Raw genomic sequence first — 20497 nt, 5'->3', positions numbered from 1 at the left:
CTCCAGAGCAGGGCTGCTGCTTCCTCTGCATCTCCTTGCTTCGCATCAGCCCTGCTGCCCACTCTACCCAGCCCCTGAGAGTTGACAAGTTTTGGCAGGCTTCCAACCATCAAGCGATATGCAAATTCAAAGAAATATAGGTGGGTGTGCTCCTGCACCCAGTCTTGTATTTAACTACTTACCTGGTCGCCACAGGTGACCAGGAATTCCATGCAGGCGAGTAAGCAGGCTGGTAGAAGAGGGACCAATCACTTCAGAGCTGCCATTGAGGGTCAACCTAGTTGGTCATCTGCTTGGAGACCACATCCCAGTTGCGGGCTCACTGACCTGCTCTTTCTCTTTCCCACTGCAAGCTCCTTGACCACCACCCCTCGTTCTGGCTCAGTAAACCAAGGAGGATCAGTAGATGCCTCTGCCTACCTGCTCACTTGTTAGCTTTGATTTTTTTTGCCTGCAGAGGAGCAGGGTGTGATGATAACAGCAGGGGAGACCAAGGCTCATAGTGGGAGGGGGCAGGTGAGCTGGTCCCAAGGCACTAAGGGCTTTATATACTATTTGTAACACCTTGAACAGGGTGTGTGGTGATCTGTCTCTCCTCCACCAGCCCTCTTGGTGGAAGTCGGTTGTTGACGTTGTTATGAACCTGCTCAGCATGTAGAGCAGGGATGGGCAACCTGTGGCCTTCCAAAACATTCCCATCAGCCACAGCTGGCATGGCTAATGCTCAGGAAGGATGGGAGTTGGAGTCCAGCAAGAGACATTTTGCCTTGCAACTTCATGGTTGATTCTTCAGTTCAGATTCTCAGGGCTTCTGAATTTAAAGACCTTGCGAGCATTTCGCAGGCTGTTCTCCTTTCTGTTTGGATCCTTGGGGGTTATATACCAGCAACATCTGGAAGGCTACAGGTTCCTCTTCCCTGGTCTAAAAGCTCCTGCTCAAGTCCTACTTGTGTAAACAATAACACGCAACACGGTGGCTAATAATTTGTTTTTGTTTAGTCGTTTAGTCATGTCCGACTCTTCGTGACCCCATGGACCAGAGCACGCCAGGCACGCCTGTCTTCCACTGAATCTTTATAACACAATATTCTTTCAAAGTTCATAAACAGAAGAACTATATACATAAAGGAAAACACAAAGATGAGATTCAAATGAATGTTAGGCGCAGTCAGTCTCTAAGGTGGAGGCAAAAAGCCTTTCCAAAGTCAATGTCCTACAATTGTGTGATGGTAGGCGTTCTGGGCGTACTCCAAGCACAGCAGCAAACAGAACAGTTTTCCCAGATAATAAACTGTTTCAAAGATTATTCTTCATCAGCAAACAACTGCCCTAAAAGGTACAACAAATAACCATGTATCAGCAATCACCAAAAAATGTAGCAAGCTGCTGCTGAAGAATCATCTTTGAAACAGTTTACTTATTTGTGGTTTCCTATCTATCTATCTATCTATCTATCTATCTATCTATCTATCGTTATTCTGCTTACGAACTTTGAAACAATATTATGTTATAAAGATTCAGTTAGCATATTATTAGCCATCGTGTTGCATGTTGTTGTTTAGGCTGTTCTGTTTTTGCACACAAGTCCTGCTTGTGGGCTGGCCTCTGTGAGAACAGGATACTGGGCTAGATGCTCGGCCGCGAAAGTTCTAATAGCGAAAGGATGGAAGACTGAAGAAACCCCAACTAAAGAATCATGGCAAGAAAAATTTATGGACTATGCAGAACTGGCAAAACTGACATATAAGCTACGAGACAAGGATAACTGTGACTTTAAAGAGAATGGGAACCCTTTACAAGACACAACAAAGCGAACTGGACTCCTTGGCTGGCTTTGAATAAACATTCACAAACTTTTTATTGATAATAATCAGCTAAATAGTTTGAGGATCTATACAACTGTGTAACATGCAGAAAACAGCATTCTCAGAGAAATCAAAGACTGGAACTGAGGGAAGCCAGGGGGTGGGGGTGGGTGGGTTTTGTGGGGGAGGGTGGGGGAGGGAGGAATAATGGGGGAAAAAATAAGGATGATATGTTTCTGGATAATATGTTTTGTTTTAATTTTGAATAAAAAAGAATTTTTGTTTTTTTTTTTTTTTAATGTTTTTTGTCTTTGGTCCAGCAGGGTTCTCCTTGTTGCAGGAAATTAAAATGTCAGTCACCCAGCTGAAGTGTCCTTCCGGCCTGCCATTCTGACCAACCCCAGGAGGCGGGATATAGCCACCCTTTTATTTTCCCACAATGCCCTAACTGTAGCACCACTCTGGGGCATTGTGGGAAATTAAATGGGTGACCACTTCCTGCCTCCTTCTGCAGCTTAGAGAGCTGCTACCATAGCCTGGTAAACCTGCCCACTGACCGAGGAGTGGGGACATCAGATGGCATTTCACTCAAGTCCCTCCCTCCCCCCCCAAAAAAAACCCCACACCCTGGAACAGGACCTGCCTAGTATTCTGATTAATGTTAAAATTATTTTTCTGGCTTTTCTGGATGAAGAAGTCGAGGGGAGGTTGGGGCTGCTGGCTTTCAGGAACCACAACCCATATTTATTAACGTTGAACATGGATTTGGATATCTGCCTGGACATTTTCAAATGCACATGAAATTTTTGGTTCAGTATCCCACTGCTGACAAACCTACTAATGGTCACCCACATAAATTACAGCACACAGACTAGCACTGAAAAAAAACAACAAACGATTGAAAGGCAAAAGGCCACACACAGGCACACTTTCAAAAAAAACAAAACAAGTTATCTGTGCAGCTGTAATTACAAGCCCTTCGATCTGTTCTGACACACCCCTCTCTCTTTCTCTGCAAAACTCCCTCTCTCTGTCCCTATGGGCTCCCTCTCCCAAACCATTCCTATCTCCACCCACCCTGACCTTATCTGTTCATCTCTGCTCCTGGCATACATTGCTCCCTGGACATTTAAAACAATCTGTCTCCCTGCTGTGGACATTCATGTGTGCCGGCATCACGGAGCCTCAAATCCCCATCTCCCTGCTTATTTCTCTCTCCCCAACATCTTCCCACCTCAGGCAAGAGGTTGGGCCAAGAACATGGGTAGGCAACCTAAGGCCTGGGGGCCAGATCCGGCCCAATCGCCTTCTAAATCCAGCCCGCGGACAGTCCGGGAATCAGTGTGTTTTTACATGAGTAGAATGGGTCCTTTTATTTAAAATGCATCTCTGGGTTATTTGCGGGGCATAGGAATTCATTCCCCCCAAAAAAATATAGTCCGGCCCCCCACAAGGTCTGAGGGATAGTGGACCGGCCCCCTGCTGAAAAAGTTTGCTGAACCCTGTCCAAGAGGATAACAGTCCAAGGGCCAATGTGGCATAGTGGTTAGAGTGTCAGGACTAGGACCTGGGAGACCAGGGTTCGAATCCCCACTCAGCCAGGAATCCCACCTTGGGCCAGGCTTCCTCAACATCGGCCCTCCAGATGTTTTTGGCCTACAACTCCCATGATCCCTAGCTAGCAGGACCAGTGGTCAGGGATGATGGGAATTGTAGTCTCAAAACATGGGCCGAGGTTGAGGACTCCTGCCTTGGGCCAATCACGACCTCTCAGGCTAACCTTCCTCACAGAGTTGTTGTGGGGATTAGATGAGGAGAGAGAGAACCATGTTTTGCCACCTTGATCTCCTTAGAGAAAAAAATATGGGATGTGAACGCAATAAATACATCACACAACCTGACCAGGGTTGGGCAAACAGGTCTACTTCAGTTTCTCATTTTTCCAAACATCCACATTCCCACATCAGTTTGCAATGTACGGTATTTTTATTTTTTTAGTAAATAAGTCCTTGTGGAAGTTGCTCAGCATTTTAGTTGCTCCTAACATACGCATGTACATATGCAATTTTTGCCTAACGTAACACATTTTTCCAAAGCAGCTTCCACGGCAAAACCAAACTTCCAGTTTGGGGGCAAGCAAACCTGACTATGGGCTTCTCTAAGGTGGTCGTTCAATTAAGGCCGAAATCCTACAAATACTTTACCTGAGAGCATGCCCCATCACTAGCGCCAAGTCCAGGGGGCCCAGACATTCAAATCCCCCCCCCCGGTACTTTCCGTATCTTGGAAAATATGGCATTGTCACAGTCCAAGACCACATCCTAGCCAGCCAAAAGCACTCAAGAGGGGGCAGAAAAAGGGTGTGGCCTGGGAAGAACTCCAAGGCCATATAGAGAGACCTTGAGGGCCACATCTGCTCTCCTTAGGCCTGTGGCTCCCCACCCCTGGATTAATGAATGAAATCTGCATACCTTTGCATACTTGAGGGGAGGGGAATCATTCTAAAGAAATGGAGCATAGTGCAAGACCAGGGTTCAAATTCCCACTTAGCTGGGAACCTAACTGGGAGACTGTGGGCTAGTCACTACCTGTCAGCCCTGCCTACCTCAAAGGGTTGTTGAGAGGATTAAATGAGATGGGGAAGAAGCACCTTCAGCTCCTTGGAGACAAAGGTGGGATATAAATAAAACAAACAGTAAATAACAACAACAACGGCCCACACCCCCTACTTTCTTGTTCATGGGTCAAATACAGCAGGCATCCTCTTAAGAAGAGGCAAAGACCCTTGTTCAAAAAATGTGGGAAATCACCATTTCATTTTAAAGTATTTTCAGCCACCCACAACATTTCTCATCGATCCATCCAACCGACTGACCGTATTGCAGCCCTGGAAAACTCCCTGTTTTCGTTTGAAGCATGACTTTCTCCGAATGTCGTGGGCATGGGAGGGAAGTAGTGGCTAGTGGCTAGAGGCTTAGAGCAAAGGGCAGAGTTCTTCTGGGGCCTTTTATCCCTCCGCCTGAGAGGGCAGCAGAGTCTTAGCAGCTTCTCTCCAGTTGTTGTCCTTATCTGTGGGAGGGATCTGGGGGTCTATGCTGGTTTTCCTTTGAAGGCGGTGGGGGAGGTAATCCAGCCCAGGATTCTCGAAACGGGGTCCTAGAGGGGCGAGTCTCCCTTCTCGGGGCAGGAGAGGATTCTTTGCAGGCTCCAGCTGGGAGGTTAAGAGAATCCGCTTTCCCTAGCTGTCAAAATCTCCGCAGATTTGCGGGCGAGGGGAAGCCTCTTGGGTTCTGCCTTCAGCTACAGGAGGGGAGCAGCGGTGTGGGTAGGGGGTAAGAGAAGAAGAAGAAGAAGAAGAAGAAGAAGAAGAAGAAGAAGAAGAAGAAGAAGAAGAAGAAGAAGAAGAAGAAGAAGAAGTAGTGGAGGAGGAGGAAGAAGAAGAAGAGGAAGAAGAAGGGCTAGCCTGGCAAGGTCCCCACCTCGGACTCCTGGGTTCTTGCCTCTAACTGGTTGTGTAAACAACTAGTAAACTTCTCCGTCTCCCAAGCTTTGCTCCCAAGCGACCCCCAACCGAGATAAGAATGCCCCTTCCCGACCCATCCCAACACACACCCCTCCAAAGGACTCACCTATTACAGACCAGGGGGGTCTCCAGCTGCTGCCCCCTAGCACCTGCAAGCGGGGCAGCTTCCTCCTCACGCTCTATTTCTTCCTCTCTGTGTGTCATTCTCTTTATCATTTCATCCCTCCCTCCCTCCCTCCCTCCCCCCCTCTCGTGTCCTCTCCCCGCTCCTGCCAACTATAAATAATCACTTCTCTCTCTCTCTCTCCCCCTCTCTCTCTCATTCTCTCTCTCTCTCTCTGGCCCAGGGCGCTGCAAAGTTTCTGCGCTCCGCTGCTTCCAGCCTTCAGCACCAATTGGCCTTCACTCGCCAACCTGCCTCGCTACCTGCTGGTTTTACCGGCAAAGAGGAATGTTTGGCTATGTGCTCCGGGAGCCGCTGTCCTTTTGAACGCGCACGTCCCCGAACCTTGCACTTTCCCGGTCAAGGAATGTGTACAAAAAAGGCACGCTCTAGGGCGAAAGCGTGCGTAAAAATGCACGCATGGTTGTGGCAACGGCGTGCGAAGGTGCATTATACGAGGGGGAATTTCTTGCAGCCAGGTATGAGGCAGAAATGGCATAGAAATGTGTGTTTATCAGGGGAGATTTGGGCTAAAACGCTGATGAAGTTTCATGAGGAAGAGAAAGAGAAAGTGAGAGAGAGATCTGAATTTAGGCTTGAGGAAATTAAAACAGAGAGAAACGGAAATTGACACATTCGCAGATCCCTATTCTTGGAGGCCACTCACTCACTCTTGGCTTAATCTACCTGGTAGGGTTGTTGTTGTGGGGCTAAAAGGGGGAAAGGGAGAACTCTGTATGCCACTTCGATCTCCTTAAAGGACAAGTGGAATATAAACAAACAAACCAATAATATCCACTCGGCATTTCTAAAATGTGATTTATGAATCTAGCATCCAACACAAGTCTAACGCATAAGACCCTACCTGGGGAGATGGTGGTCTCTCCTTTACTGGTGGTGTTTAAGCAGAGACTGTGTGGCCATCTGTCAGCGATGCTGTAGGTGCAAGATCCCAGCACTGAGCCAGGAGTCAGTCTGCATGGCCTTCTGGGACACCTTCCAGCTCTGAAAGGCTATTTATTTCCGTTCTGTTTCTCCTCTCCTCTCTCCTTCCTTTCCCTTTTGCTCCATTCTCATTTTCTGATGCCGTTTAAGTGCATCAGGGACCCTCTGTTAAAGGCCAATGCCAATAGAACTGGGATCAGCCTGGAGTTCAAACCATGCTTTTTTTTGATCCGGGTTGGCATCCCCTGTTCAGAGGAGACCCACTGAAACAGCTAAAGTAGTCCCATTAGTTCCATTGGGCCTACTCTGAGCATGATTTGAGTTGGCCAGAACCTCCATCTGTTTATTTTGTAAAAACCGTATATATATTAAATGTTTCTTATTGCTCCTTGTGGTGGTAGTGATGCTATTGCAGCTCAGGCCCAACTCATTCAGGGGAATCTGTGAGTCCTCCGAATGCCACTGGACTGCAACTCCCAGTGTAGGCCCCTGCCTGGTGTCAATAGGCAGTGAGTTCTAAAGTATAAGTGCTGCCACATCACTTTCTCACAAATGCGGAACGAGGATCACGCGGTGCCCATAAGCAGTGCCAGCTCTGCCCGTATGACTGTGAGTTCTCACCCACCACAGTTGCAACTTCCTGTGGAACAAAATTTTGGTGCCACTCACACCCTCAGTGTAACAGCCTGGATACATCATTTCATTCATGGCCTTTGGAAGGCAAGCGTCTGCAGAAGTGCTAAAAAATGGACTGTGCCACTTCAAGTTGGAGATGAGCACATTTTTTAAAAAATGCTCGTTTACATTTTTTAAAAAAACTAACCTCCCTCCAGATAGAAAACTAGCTAGATCTAGCAAAGGGCTATGTTAGTTTTCTCCTTGCAGGAAGTGGGTTTGTTTTTAAAGGCAGGGGAGCATCTAAACTAGTTTTCCCCTACCTCAAGCCTGAAGTGGTACAGTCCATTTCACCCTCCCCACACTTCCTCCTCAGACCAGACCTGAGAGACCAATCATCAAGTGGTCAACACCCATCTGTTCACAAGCATCCTGTGGCATGGCTAGGCGAGGCCAGCTGCGCATGGGTTGGGTGGGGGAGAGAACATATGCTTCACATCTAGGAAAAGAGGAGACAGTGCTCAAGAGCGTGATGTCTGATCTGGATACTTTTCTCCCTAATCCACGATGTGAAAATTATCCATAATTATCCCCCACTGTAAGGGAGATGCACTCTGTACCTGCACAGAGGTGCTGTTCTGTATTCTTACTCCCTGTGTTGCTAGCCTGACCCCTGGCATTGAAGACTGATGCAGGAACCAGCCCCTGGCAACAAGTTAAGGACCAGTGCAGGATGGCGTTGCTGGCAAATGTGGGTTCTGGTTGGCTGCAGGTCCACTAGGTCTAAGATTTGACTCAATGTGCAAAGCCAAGCCAAGAGCCAGGAATTGAACAGGGAATTCCACTGTCGTGTTTATGTGGCAGCAACCCTCCTGTACAGTGGTACCTTGGGTTACATATGCTTCAGGTTACATATGCTTCAGGTTACAGACTCCGCTAACCCAAAAATAGTGCTTCAGGTTAAGAACTTTGCTTCAGGATGAGAACAGAAATCATGCTCCGGCGGCGCGGCGGCAGCAGGAGGCCCCATTAGCTAAAGTGGTGCTTCAGGTTAAGAACAGTTTCAGGTTAAGAACAGACCTCCGGAACGAATTAAGTACTTAACCCGAGGTATTACTGTATATTGAATGAGGTTTAGTTCACAGACCCTAGTAAGTGTGCCTAGGATGGCATACCCTCCAGTATATCTCCGATGGAAATAACGACGTCCTATTCAATAATAAATAGTAATAATAATACCCTGCTCATCTGACTGGGTTTCCCCAGCCACTCTGGGCGGCTTCCAACGTATATAAAAGCATAATAAAACATCTAAAAACTTCCCTACACAGGGCAGCCTTCAGATGTCTTCTAAAGGTTGTCTAGCTCTAAAGGTTGTCGCATAGCTCCATACCCGCCACCATTTCTCTGATGAAAATAGGAATGTCCTAGGGAAAAGCAGGATATTCTAGGATCAAATCAGAATCTGGGACGGCTTCTGTAAATCCAGGACTGTCCCTGGAAAATAGGGACACTTGAAGATTCTGGGATGGCAGCCTTCCAATGCCCGTGGCATTTTTGTGTGCTTCACTTTGGCTGGCTTGTTCCCACTGCACACAGATGCAAGAGCAATGCAAGTGATTTGTGAAATACAGTGGAAATCCCTATACACTTGTTTACAGAATCAGAGTTATGTGGGACTCCCTCTAGTGGTTTTGTTTTTTTAAAAACGAAACAAAAACATTTTGTGGGCATTGATCTCTCTTGGTCTCAGTCTCTCACCACTAAACACTCACTCTCGCTTCTCCATACCGAAAATTCCCAATGTCACTATTTTCTAGGGCAAGTCCTTGTTTCCTGATCTGGGGGAAAAACATCCACTCACTGCTGCTTTTTGGGGGTTGAGGTTAGAGATCCCTTTGGGGGAATAACATATTGTGCCTATATCTGCACTAGAATCAGGCAAAGGCAAACATACACATACCCTGGAAACTCTAGCTCACTGGTCTGCTGTTGGTGAGTTAGGACCCACTAGTCCACTGTTGGAAGGACAGATCGTGAAGCTGAGGCTCCAATACTTTGGCCACCTCATGAGAAGAGAAGACACCCTGGAAAAGACCCTGATGTTGGGAAAGATGGAGGGCACAAGGAGAAGGGGACGACAGAGGACGAGATGGTTGGACAGGGTTCTCGAAGCTACCAGCATGAGTTTGACCAAACTGTGGGAGGCAGTGGAACAGGAGGGCCTGCCATGCTCTGGTCCATGGGGTCACAAAGAGTCAGACACAACTAAACATCTAAACAACAACAACAACATGGAGTTATCTGACCCCCGAGCAATCCTGTATTAGGGAATGTTTTTTAAAAAAATGTTTAATGTTTTATTATGTTTTTATATATGTTGGAAGCTGCCCAGAGCAGCTGGGGCAACCCAGTAAGATGTGTGGGGTATAAAATAGTACAATTATCATCATGAAATGGGACGTCCCTATTTTCATTGGAGAAATGTTGGAGGGTATGCACATTCACGACACAATGATACCACTTTAAACAGTCAAGGCTTCTCCCTCAAAGAATTCTGGGACCTGTAGTTTGTTAAGGGTGCTGAGAGTTGTTACCAGTCCCCCATTCCTCTCACGGAGCTACAATTCACAGAGAAGTTTAACAACCGAGATGGTTGGACAGTGTTCTCGAAGCTACGAACATGAGTTTGACCAAGCTACGGGAGGCAGTGGAAGACAGGAGTGCCTGGCGTGCTCTGGTCCATGGGGTCACGAAGAGTCAGACATGACTAAACGACTAAACAACAAGTCCACGGTTTCCCAAACTTGGGTTTCCAGCTGTTTTTGGACTGCAATTTCCATCATCCCTGACCTGCTAATTAGGGATGATGGGAGTTCCAGTCCAAAAACAAGCTGGAGACCCAAGTTTGGGAAACCATGAACTAGTGGATCACAGCCTGATCCAAGCTGGGTCGCAACAGGGACACTTCCCACCATGCAAATATATGGTAAAAAGATGAAGAGATGGGTCCCCAAATGCATGTTTAAGTTAAAAGCAGGACTGGATCTGGAAAGGTTGGAGACTGCAGCTCCATAAGACGGATCTCTGAGAGAGGGAGTGTGGCAAGAGATGCATTTGGACCCAGGACTCCTGCCTCTAGGCATGGGGCCTGCTTTTTTAAAAGCACGGCTGGTTTGTTGTGGTTGCATTGTTATTGTTTATCATGTGGTCATAGGAAGATGTTGCAAGCAGGCAGGTCCGGCTCTGCTATTAGGCAGAGCTAGGGCTGGTCCACACTTCCCTTTGTCTCGTGATTTCTAGCCACGGGTCCAAGAGATTCTATTTTTTGTCCCACTAGTTTGTTCCCTGGGAAACCAACAAATGGAGCCATCAAGGCAGGACTTTAGTGCAAAAGCCCAGAGCCCCATTTAGCAGGGCTGGCTTAGAAGCAGTGCTTTTCAAGTAGGTAAAATCAAAGTGCTGGTATTCACTGGCCAGAAGGGCGTTGACTTGCCCCCCCCCCCACACACATGGAGGGAGCGCAGTCACATGATGTGTTGATGTGCTGCCCCGTGCCAAAACATATTGGGGGAGCCGAAGCCCCCTCCACCCCCTATACCCAGCGCCGCTGTCAGCAAGCAGGTGGAGGAGGGGCATGGCCTGAAGCCAAGGCTGGGCAGTGAGGTCAGGCTAGCTGCTTGATGCTCCTTTGCCCGCCCACCCAGGTGAATAGGCCTCCCCACCCCGGCTTTGAGAAGGAGGCAGCAGAGCTCCAGGATCCTGCCAGAGCATTGCACCCCTGAATGAGGCAAATGCTTCCTGGCCTTGTGGAAGGAGATGTGATGCTTTGAAGGGGTCAGAGAGTCCTTCCACCTCCTTCCTCCCCCACCTCCAAAAAAGTGGTGGTACTGTGTATTGCTGCATGCCGCCAGGAAAAAGCACTGCTTCCCACATTTTGAGGTAAAATAAGCAATGCCCATTAGCTGCTGGTATGCGAATGAATCCCACCGCTTCTAAAGTGGGGGCTTTCCACAAGACTGTAAAGACCAGTGTCTAAGGGCCTTTCCAGAGTGTCACTAAATTTGTGCAGGATTCAATCACACAATTTCAGGCCCTGCGATTCAAGTTGTTTTGGTGCTTTTGTGCAACAAACCTGCTTGCACACACCCCGGGACTTTTTTGCAATAAGGAAATGGAAAATGCACTGGAAAGTGTGAGAGAACAACAGCTTGGCACAACGTTGTCTAACCTCCCTGCAAGCAAAATGGAACAAATGCTCAATAAACAGCCATCTAAACTCCCTGCGAAGTTTGTGCAAACGGATCAGGATGAATGCTCAACAAGCAAGTCACCTGGAAGTGAGCTAAGATTACCTAAGTGCACCTCTGCCCCACAGCTGTTATAGATGATCAACAGGGGCAGTTTCATTCCATGGGAGAACAGAGATGTGAGTGCCAGGCAGTCTTGCCCTGCACTCCTCAAGCCAGAGTCTGCTAAAGCTCCCATCGTTCCCAGTCAGCATGGCCAGTCGGATGGGCAAATCAATTGATTTTGGTTTCTTTCAGTTTCCCAGTTTCCCAGCCTTAAGTTCAGCACTCCACATTCCCACACCAGTTTGTGGTTTTTTTAAAAAACATCTTCATAAAAATCCACCCGCATTTTAGGGCAAATTTGTCCTAATAGGCACATTTTTGCATGCAATTTAATAATAATAATAATAATAATAATAATAATAATAATAATAATAATAATTGTGCATGATGTACGCACTTTTGCAAAGTGCTTCTCCCCCCCAATATAATGCATTTTTAATGCCCCTTTCACCAACATATCCATTTTTATGGGCACTTTGCCCCAGAAAATGCACTCAGCTGGAGGGCTGCATTGCAACATTTGGAGAAACGCTGTGCAGTATTTGGAAATCCACAAATGGCTTGATAAATCTCTGGTGGCAATTAAAATGGGGACATTTTCATCCTCATGAAGAGTTCACATATTGCTTCAGAAAGTGTGGAATGGGTAGGTTTTCCTTTAAATGCAAACCAATAGGTCAGGGATGATGGGAGCTGAAGCTGCTGCCACATTGGCCACTTCTGCCCAACACGGGCTTTCTGCTCTCTGAGTGATTTGAAGTAGGTCACTGAGGCTTGTTTAACAATAGCAAATACACACACAAACCACCACCACCAAAAATGAGGCTGCCAAAATGAAAAAACAAAAACAAAAAACAAGCCTGGGGTAAAGACCACAAATGGATTTTGATGTGGAAAAATGAAACAAAACTGCAGGCACTTCCAGACTGGGTGGGATTCAATCAGCAAACTCAGGTTGCATTGCTGAAGTTGATTTGATGTTCTTATGCCAGAAATCCCAGTGTCCCTCCACATCCCCGAAAAATGATGGAGAACTGCACTGGAAAGTGTGGAATGACAATTGCTTGATGGAACATCTTCTAACATCCCTGCAAGCAAACCCAGAACGAAGGCTGCATCACGGATGTCATCTAACACACCCTGCAAACTTTCACAGAATCACAGCATTGTAGAAGGGATTCCGAGGGTCATCTAATTCAACACTCTGCAATGAAGGAATCTCGATTAAAGCATCCATGACAGGTAAAACCTCCACTGTCAAACAGTTCTTACAGCCAGAAAGTTATTCCTGATGTTTAGTTGGTATCTCCTTTCTTGTAACTTGAAGCCATTGGTTTGGGTCCTAGCCTCTTAGAGCAGGAGAAAACAAGCTTCCTCCATCTTTCATGTGACAGCCCTCCAGATATTTGAAGATGGCTATCATATCTCATCTAAGTCTCCTCTTTTCCAGGCTAAGCATACCCAGTTCCCTCAACCACTCCTCATAAGGCTTGGCTTCCAGACCCTTGATCATCTTGGTTGCCCTCCTCTGCACATGTCCCAACTTATCAATATCTTTATTGTGGGCACCCAGAACTTTGTGCAAACCGATCATGCTATTAGAGCTGGTTGGAAGGCCTCGTTTGCACAAGCGGCAGCTCCTCAAAATGTCTGGACTTTTTGCAATAAGGAAACATGCCAGAGTGTGTGTGTGTGGGGGGGGGGGTAACAGTAGCTTTGATGTCATGAAGTCTGGCCTTCCCTCAACCAAATCAGAATGAATGACCTGGAAGCACCCAGAGATGGACACAACTCTCTCTTCTTCAATTACAGTGGTACCTCGGGTTAAGTACTTAATTCGTTCTGGAGGTCCATTCTTAACCTGAAACTGTTCTTAACCTGAAGCACCACTTTAGTTAATGGGGCCTCCCGCTGTGCCGCCACTGCATGATTTCTGTTCTCATCCTGAAGCAAAGTTCTTAACCTGAGGTACTATTTCTGGGTTAGCAGAGTCTGTAACCAGAAGCATCTGTAACCTGAAGTGTCTGTAACCTATTCGAGGTACCACCGTACAAGAATACAAGTGTCCCCATTTTGATCATGACCATTCTGCAAGACATGTGTGCCTATCAACACAAAGCATAGGAGAAAGAGGGAGAAAGGGGAGGAAAGAGAAAAGGGAGAGGTAGATGGCTCTCTCTCTCCTCCTCCTCCTCCTCCTCCTCCTCCTCCTCCTCCTCCTCCTCCTCCTCCTTTATTTCTCCAGAAGCTGACCAAAGCCCCCAGGGGACATTCTCCTCTGCTGCATTGGCTGCTGCACAAACCAAAGCTTCCAGCTTTTTACTATTCCACACTGGCGGAAGAGGGAGGAGTGGCGGTTGCAGCTGAGGTTATTAACTCAGTGACAGCCCCAGCCCCGTGGAAGAAAGAGAACTATCCCCCCCCCTCCTCCAGGCACAACTACTCTGGCCTATGAAGTGAAGGGATGTGGTACTAGGAGGTCAAGGGGAGAAGCGCTCATGTCTGACTGAGCCCACCCCACGTGAACTGACCAATGGGTTGTAGCCTAAGGAGTGGTGGGGTGTGTGGAGGGGGAGGAGGATGCAAGAAAAGCTGGGAGCCCTTAAGGACATTCCAGTAAATTCTTCTGTGAATGTTCAGTTTATTTTTTATTATTGCTAAAAAAGACACTTCGTTTTTAGGAATAACACACTATTTCTGATTGTGGTTCTGGTCAAGAGGTTCCAAGTGCTTAAAAAAATTATTTAATGCACCTTTGCCACATCTTTAAGGACACATTACTCTCACAAGGTGGCTTACAGGACTATTATTTTTGTTTTAAACCACGCAAAATATCAAAACATTGCAATGAGTTTCCAATACACTATTTCAGTGTTAAAAACCAGCAGCAGTTAAAAAGTTCACAGCACAGGAAGCAAATTCGCCACAGACCACCGGAATAAAAATAGAAAGCGCAATTCAAAATCGCACTTGCCCAGCTGCCCCCGCAGCAATTGAAATGCTTTCAGAGCAGCTGGTTCATTAAATCCAGCATCCTATTCTCACAGTGGCCTACTAGATGCCTCTGGAAAGCCCACGAGCAGGACCTGAGCACAAAAACAACTCTTTCATGTTGTGGTTTCCAGTGAGTGGCCATTCAGAAGCATACTGTGTTTGACAGTGGAGGCAGAGTGCAAGCAGTAGAATTAGTAGCCATTGCTAACCAGGTGATTTTGTACGCTTGCCATGCACTGCAAACTGGCAACTTCAAGGCCTTGTTCCCTCTCGCACCAGGCTCTGATATTTTTGTTTTTCGCACCTGATCACATGCACTTCTGCTGTGGCAAAGGCAGCTACTGCGGCAGGAGTGATTTCCTTGCCTCATTTCTCTCTCTCTCTAAACCCTTTCCTATGGAGCAAAGAGGTGGGAAGTTACGTTCCCTTTCCCCTCCAGATGTTGTGAGCCTACCAGCCCAAGAACACCAGTTAAACAGCATCTGTCACAGGAGCCTGTCAGTCAGTAATCACACAGATCAAGGGTGGAGTTAACTCTTCATTAGCACAACCTCCACAGACTTGGCTGAGTGTCAGGCTTAATGAGCAGAGCAGCTCATTCCCGGTGATCTTCCTCCATGAAAATCAGTTGTTGAGTCTGAAATCCCTCCTCACCAGGGATTTCCCCAAGGAATTGGGGACGCTGCCTGCCTGCAGCCAATGTCTCCTCTGCCCTTTTCATGCCTCTCTGGATCCTGGGAGACCAGTGTGGAGGGGAGCATGTTGCAGCAGGAGGCACAGAAACCCATGCTTCTTCACCAACCCGATTCATCTCTGCCTCTTGGCCTCCCCCCTCTCCTGCTCCAGCTTCTGCCTCCGATTCTGGACTGCTCTCTTCCACAGACTCCCCCCGCTCACTAAGCCCTGTCACCTCTTCAGTTTCTGACACCCCATCTTCCCAGTCTTCTCCCTCTTCTCCCTACGACCACTGTTTCCTCCCACTGTCCCTCTGCATCCAACGAGTCCAGGACAGCATCTTTTTATTTACCTGGCAAGATGTCCCATTGAGTTAAACAGGGATCGCTTCTGACGAAGCAGAGCACAGGGGTGGGGAACTTCAGACTTGCATGTCTTTATCTGGCCCTTGGGCCACACCCCTTTCACAAGCCACACCCCTCCCTCACCAGCTGTGCTTCACATCCTCCTTGAGGCATCCTTGGACTCAGATGGAGACTCCTGCTTGCCTGCATGGAGGATAGTGAGCAGGGAGGGGGTATGAGTGTGTTTAGAACCTGCTCCCTGCACAAAGGCAAACTTGTTATTAATTTCTCTGGCCACTTTGGTCTCTGGCCCCATCCACCTCAGGAATGGTCCCCCCACCTCAGAATGGGATATCTCTCTCAAGGGCCCCCCTTTCCTGTGCCTAGGATTGCACTGCGAGCCTCAAATGGCCATCCCTGCAATGTTAGTGGGAAGAGTGGACTGTGTTAGCCGCAAACCTAAAACATCATCACCATCAACATTTCATCTGTATGGCACCTTTCCATAGTTGAAACTATTCTCAAGGCAGCTTACAACAAGACAAGATTCACATAATTACATACATAACAGAAGTCGTAAACAATAAATACAGCACATCAAAAAGTACGCAACCTAATGGAAACAATTTCCACATAAATCGTAAGATCTAAAACTAAAGATACAATAATAATATCAATAAAGGCAACAGCTCTCTCAACCCCCCGTAAACAATACTCCAGCCCAGGAATCTGTTCAACAGCCTCAGCTTTTGTAGCTGGAGTCAGTCAGCACTCCACTTTCCCAGGCCAGATGGGAAAGGGAGCCAGTGTGGTGTCGTGGTTAAGAGCAATAGACTCGTAATCTGGGGAACCGGGTTCGCGTCTCCGCTCCTCCACATGCAGCTGCTGGGTGACCTTGGGCTAGTCACACTTCTCTGAAGTCTCTCAGCCCCACTCACCTCACAGAGTGTTTGTTGTGGGGGAGGAAGGGAAAGGAGAATGTTAGCCGCTTTGTGACTTCTTCGGGTCGTGATAAAGCGGGATATCAAATCCAAGGACCAGTCAGGCAGGGTGCAGGTCTTCCAGGGCTCACAGCCAAGATGGTCTCATTTGAAAGAACACAGATAAAAATTAAAAACAATTGAAAAGAGGAGCCCTTGGTGCTAAGCAGCAGCCGCAGTATTTGTGAAGCCTGTCAAGCCCCGCCCCAAGCCAGGTGGAAAGGACCGAGGTGATGCTGAGCAATGTGTGGGCTGTCTATTGCAGAGGCAGCATTTTTAGCTGAGAACAGAAGCAAGGGTTGGAAAGCAGAAATAGCTCCTCTGGCTGTTTCCCTTTTCTCCAGCATCCCTCACTTGCTACTGTGCTCAAGTCATCTAAACGCCTCAATACGAAGGCAGGCCGAAGCCTTGCAGATGACTAATTACTGTGGATTTCCCCAGTCTGCGGTCACTCCAGATGTTGTCAGGCTCCAGCTTCCATCAGCTTTAGCCAGCGCAGCCAACAAGCCAGGGTTGATGATGATGAGAGGTGGTCCAACAACAAGTGGAGGGTGACCCAGACGGCGGCTGTTTGGCATCATTTGTAGTTGCAAGAGTGAAGACAGGGCAGCATGTATGTGTGTGTGGAAATTCCATGCAAAGAAAAGCTGGATTCTGCAACCTGCATGAATTATCAGGCTAAGCAGATGGATGGATAGTCTCACTGTAGTTTTTATTTGATTTTAAGGATTTATAGGCTACTCTTCAGCTGAAAAAGACATGCATGACGGCCTACAAATAATTCAGAATTCTGCACAAAGAAAACCTGGATCCTGCAACCAGCATAAATTATGAAAATAAGCAAATTTATTTATGTATGAATGCATACATTATATATATATGTGTGTGTGTGTGTGTGTGTGTGTGTGTGTGTGTGTGTGTATATATATATATATATATATACACACATATATATGAATCTATATGCCAATTTTCAATTTAAAAGTACCCTACAAATAAATAAAAAAGAAAAAGCTGGGGGGAGGGGTTTGGGGGGGGGGGTTAAAAGCCATGAGGTTAATTAGGAACGGATCTGTCAGTTACTGTTTCTCATTTTTCTAAGCCGAAGCACAGTAGTTCGCATTTCTCTTTCAATCCTCATAAAATCCTATGGCAATTTAGTGCAAATTTCTCCGCATAAACACTTTTTTTTTTGTTTGTTTGTTTTTTGCGGTTTTGACTAATATACAACTTCCCTGCAAGCATCTTCCTCTGATGCAATTTAGTACACCAATAATATATATCTTATACATGCTTTCCCTACTGCAAGCATTTCTGCAGCACTCTGTTTGGCTGTTTGTGTATCTGAAGAAGTGTGCATGCACACGAAAGCTCATACCAATAACAAACTTAGTTGGTCTCTAAGGTGCTACTGGAAGGAATTTTTTTATTTTGTTTGGCAGGAGAACTGCATCGCAAAATTCGAGGCAGTGCCAATTTTGAAGGCTAGCTGTGTTTCAGTTCACATGCCGATCTGAGAAGCATGAGGGAAGTAACTTCTCATTAAAATGCAAACAAAAATGGAATCCCCCCCCCAAAAAAAAAAAATCACTAAGTGTAGTGCACACACAGTTTGCTAAATCTCTCCTGCCTCTGCTTTCAAGCAGTGGGCCAAAATTATACAGTTAGGTTATGCAGACCACTCCAAATCTTTACTGTGCCCCTACTCTGGCTTAAGAACTTCAGAGTGCTGGATCAGGTCCTATTAAGTCCAGCATCCTGTTCTCGCAGTGGCTACCCTCAAGCCAGACCTGAGCGCTGTCCCCGCCTATGATTTCCAGTGACTGGTATTCAGAAACATTTCTGCCTCTTACTGTGGGGGCAGAGTGTAGAAGAAGAATAGTTTGGATTTGATATCCCGCCTTTCACTCCATTTAAGGAGTCTCAAAGCGGCTAACATTCTCCTTTCCCTTCCTCCCCCACAACAAACACTCTGTGAGGTGAGTGGGGCTGAGAGACTTCAAAGGAGTGTGACTGGCCCAAGGTCACCCAGCAGCTGCATGTGGAGGAGCGGAGATGCGAACCCGGTTCCCCAGATTATGAGACTACCGCTCTTAACCACTACACTGGCTCTCTACACACTAGCCAACCACAAATGAATGTCCTGCTTTGCCCAATACTTAAAGGTAAAGGACCCCTGACAGTTAAGTTCAGTCACAAACAACTCTGGGGTTGTGGCGCTCATCTCGCTTTACAGGCCAAGGGAGCTGACGTTGGTCTGCAGTTTTTCAGGGTCATGCATGGCTAGCATGACTAAGCCACTTCTGGTGCACTGAAACCAGAGCAGTGCATGGAAACACCGTTTACCTTCCTGCCAGAGTGGTACCTATTTATCTACTTGCACTTTTTGTTGTGCTTTCGAACTGCTAGGTTGGCAGGAGCTGGGACCGAACAACCAGAGCTCACGTTGTTGTGGAGATTCGAACCACCGACCTTCTGATTGGAAAGCCCAAGAAGCTCTGTGGTTTAGACCACAGCACCACCTGCGTCCCTTGCCCAGTACTTAGGGACCCTCAAAGTCCACCGAAGCAGAAATCCTGCCATATCCAGGTCCTCCAGCCACTTCTCTGCCCTGGTATTTTTCGCATCACCTGTGACGGTGAATGGGACATTGCTACAAGTTACCTGTTGTAAATATTTGACTAGAGCCACTCCTTAGTAACTACTGATTGGCAAACGTGCTAAAGATGCCAGTCACGCAGAGAAAAAAGCTTGCATATCGCTTTCCCTCGTGTTCAAGGTTGCAAACATTTGGCTGTTCGGCTTTGCCTAACAGGTAAGGACCTCCGTTGTGCTTGCTAGATTCAGGGATGGGGAGTCAGGTTACTGAGTAGACATCCATTTCCATTTTTTATGGTTTTAAACTTCTTTCCAGTTGTTGCATTTCTACTGTTTTGAAAAGTGTTTTAGCTGCTTGGATGGGGTAACTGGAAATCGTCTCGAAACACATATGTACACGGCAATGTGAAATTAATTGATTAAAATAAAGGTTACGCTGGGAACATAGAAAATTTGGGAACCGCTGCCTGATGGGGTGTGCCTCACATTAGTCCTTCAGATGGACTGAACAATGCAATCTGCTGACCACAAGAAGAGCACGAGGGCTTTGAGGCTGAGCTTAGCTTTGCCTTCACTGCCCCTTACTTAAATCTGAAATTTACTTCTTCATTTAAGAGGGCGTGATTTGTCTGTCAGCTTGCCTGCCTCTTGGGCACACACAAACTGCCGTGTCAGCTACCAAAGAATGTACAGTCTGCTAAGCAGCTATTCTTCCTGACACAACTTTTATCGTTTTATGATTATTATTAATCAATCCTCTGGCACTTTTTGTGTCCCAACGCGCTTTGTAATTCTTATCTTGTTTATCCTTCCAATAACCCCCTGAGGTAGTTAAGCTGGAGAGATACAGGCCAGTCAAGGTCATCCAATGAACTCCCAGGATGAAAAGGGATTTGAGCCAGAGGCGACTGAAGCCCAGATGGCAGCAATTTCCTCTCTCCACCCCCCCGCCCTGCCGACCCCGCTGTTGTTTGTGGTGCTAGAATACAGAGGACGCTTCTTTTTGACAGCTCCCTCCATACCCTTTTAAAGGCTGTGTGCCGTTCAACAGGTGCCTCTTATCCACAGGCTTGGTTCACATCCTCACCATGCATTTAAATTACTCTTTAAAAATATATATTCTGGGAACTGTAGTTTAAGGGTGCTGGGAATTGTAGCTCTGTGAGAGGTAAACTACAGCTCCTTAGACTCTGTGGGAGGAAATGGCTTTTATGTATGCAGCAAAGGATGAAGCGATGTTTGCGTGGGATGGGACTGCCCGCCTCTCAAACAACTATTACAAAGGAATGCTCTTTCAGGTCAGGATTCCTTTCTGGGCAACTTTCCGGGGGCCGGAGGGCCAGTGAGTTAGAGCCAGAGGCAAAAGCAGGCAGATCAATTGATTCATGTTGTGTACAATAGGCTAGTTGATACACACACCAGCCAAGCAAGCAAGAGGCTTATAATCAGAGTTCAGGGAAACATTTCAGCCACACTCAAGGGATGTGTGGAACAGGGGCA

General features: G+C 47.0%; 1 protein-coding gene across 4 annotated transcripts in view; it reads right to left on the bottom strand.

Annotated features, from left to right (window-relative positions):
• LOC307221518 (B-cell receptor CD22-like) overlaps nucleotides 1-15534 on the bottom strand; it is a 32137-nt gene extending 16603 nt beyond the window's left edge. For 2 of the 4 annotated variants that reach the window (XM_079986087.1, XM_079986090.1), the window contains exon 1: nucleotides 5435-5548. The gene's annotated coding sequence lies outside the window, so the exon portion shown is untranslated. Of the gene's footprint in view, nucleotides 1-5434; nucleotides 5549-6863; nucleotides 6989-15427 lie in introns of those variants that run through there. The other 2 variants (XM_079986088.1, XM_079986089.1) reach the window with 2 other exon arrangements.
• Between the last annotated feature and the right edge of the window lie 4963 nt (nucleotides 15535-20497).

Source organism: Podarcis cretensis, assembly GCF_951804945.1.
Source record: "Podarcis cretensis genome assembly, chromosome: 8".
Classification (NCBI taxonomy): domain Eukaryota; kingdom Metazoa; phylum Chordata; class Lepidosauria; order Squamata; family Lacertidae; genus Podarcis; species Podarcis cretensis.
The sequence above is the reverse complement of the archived record's forward strand: the minus strand, read 5'-3'. Positions and strand labels throughout refer to the sequence as shown.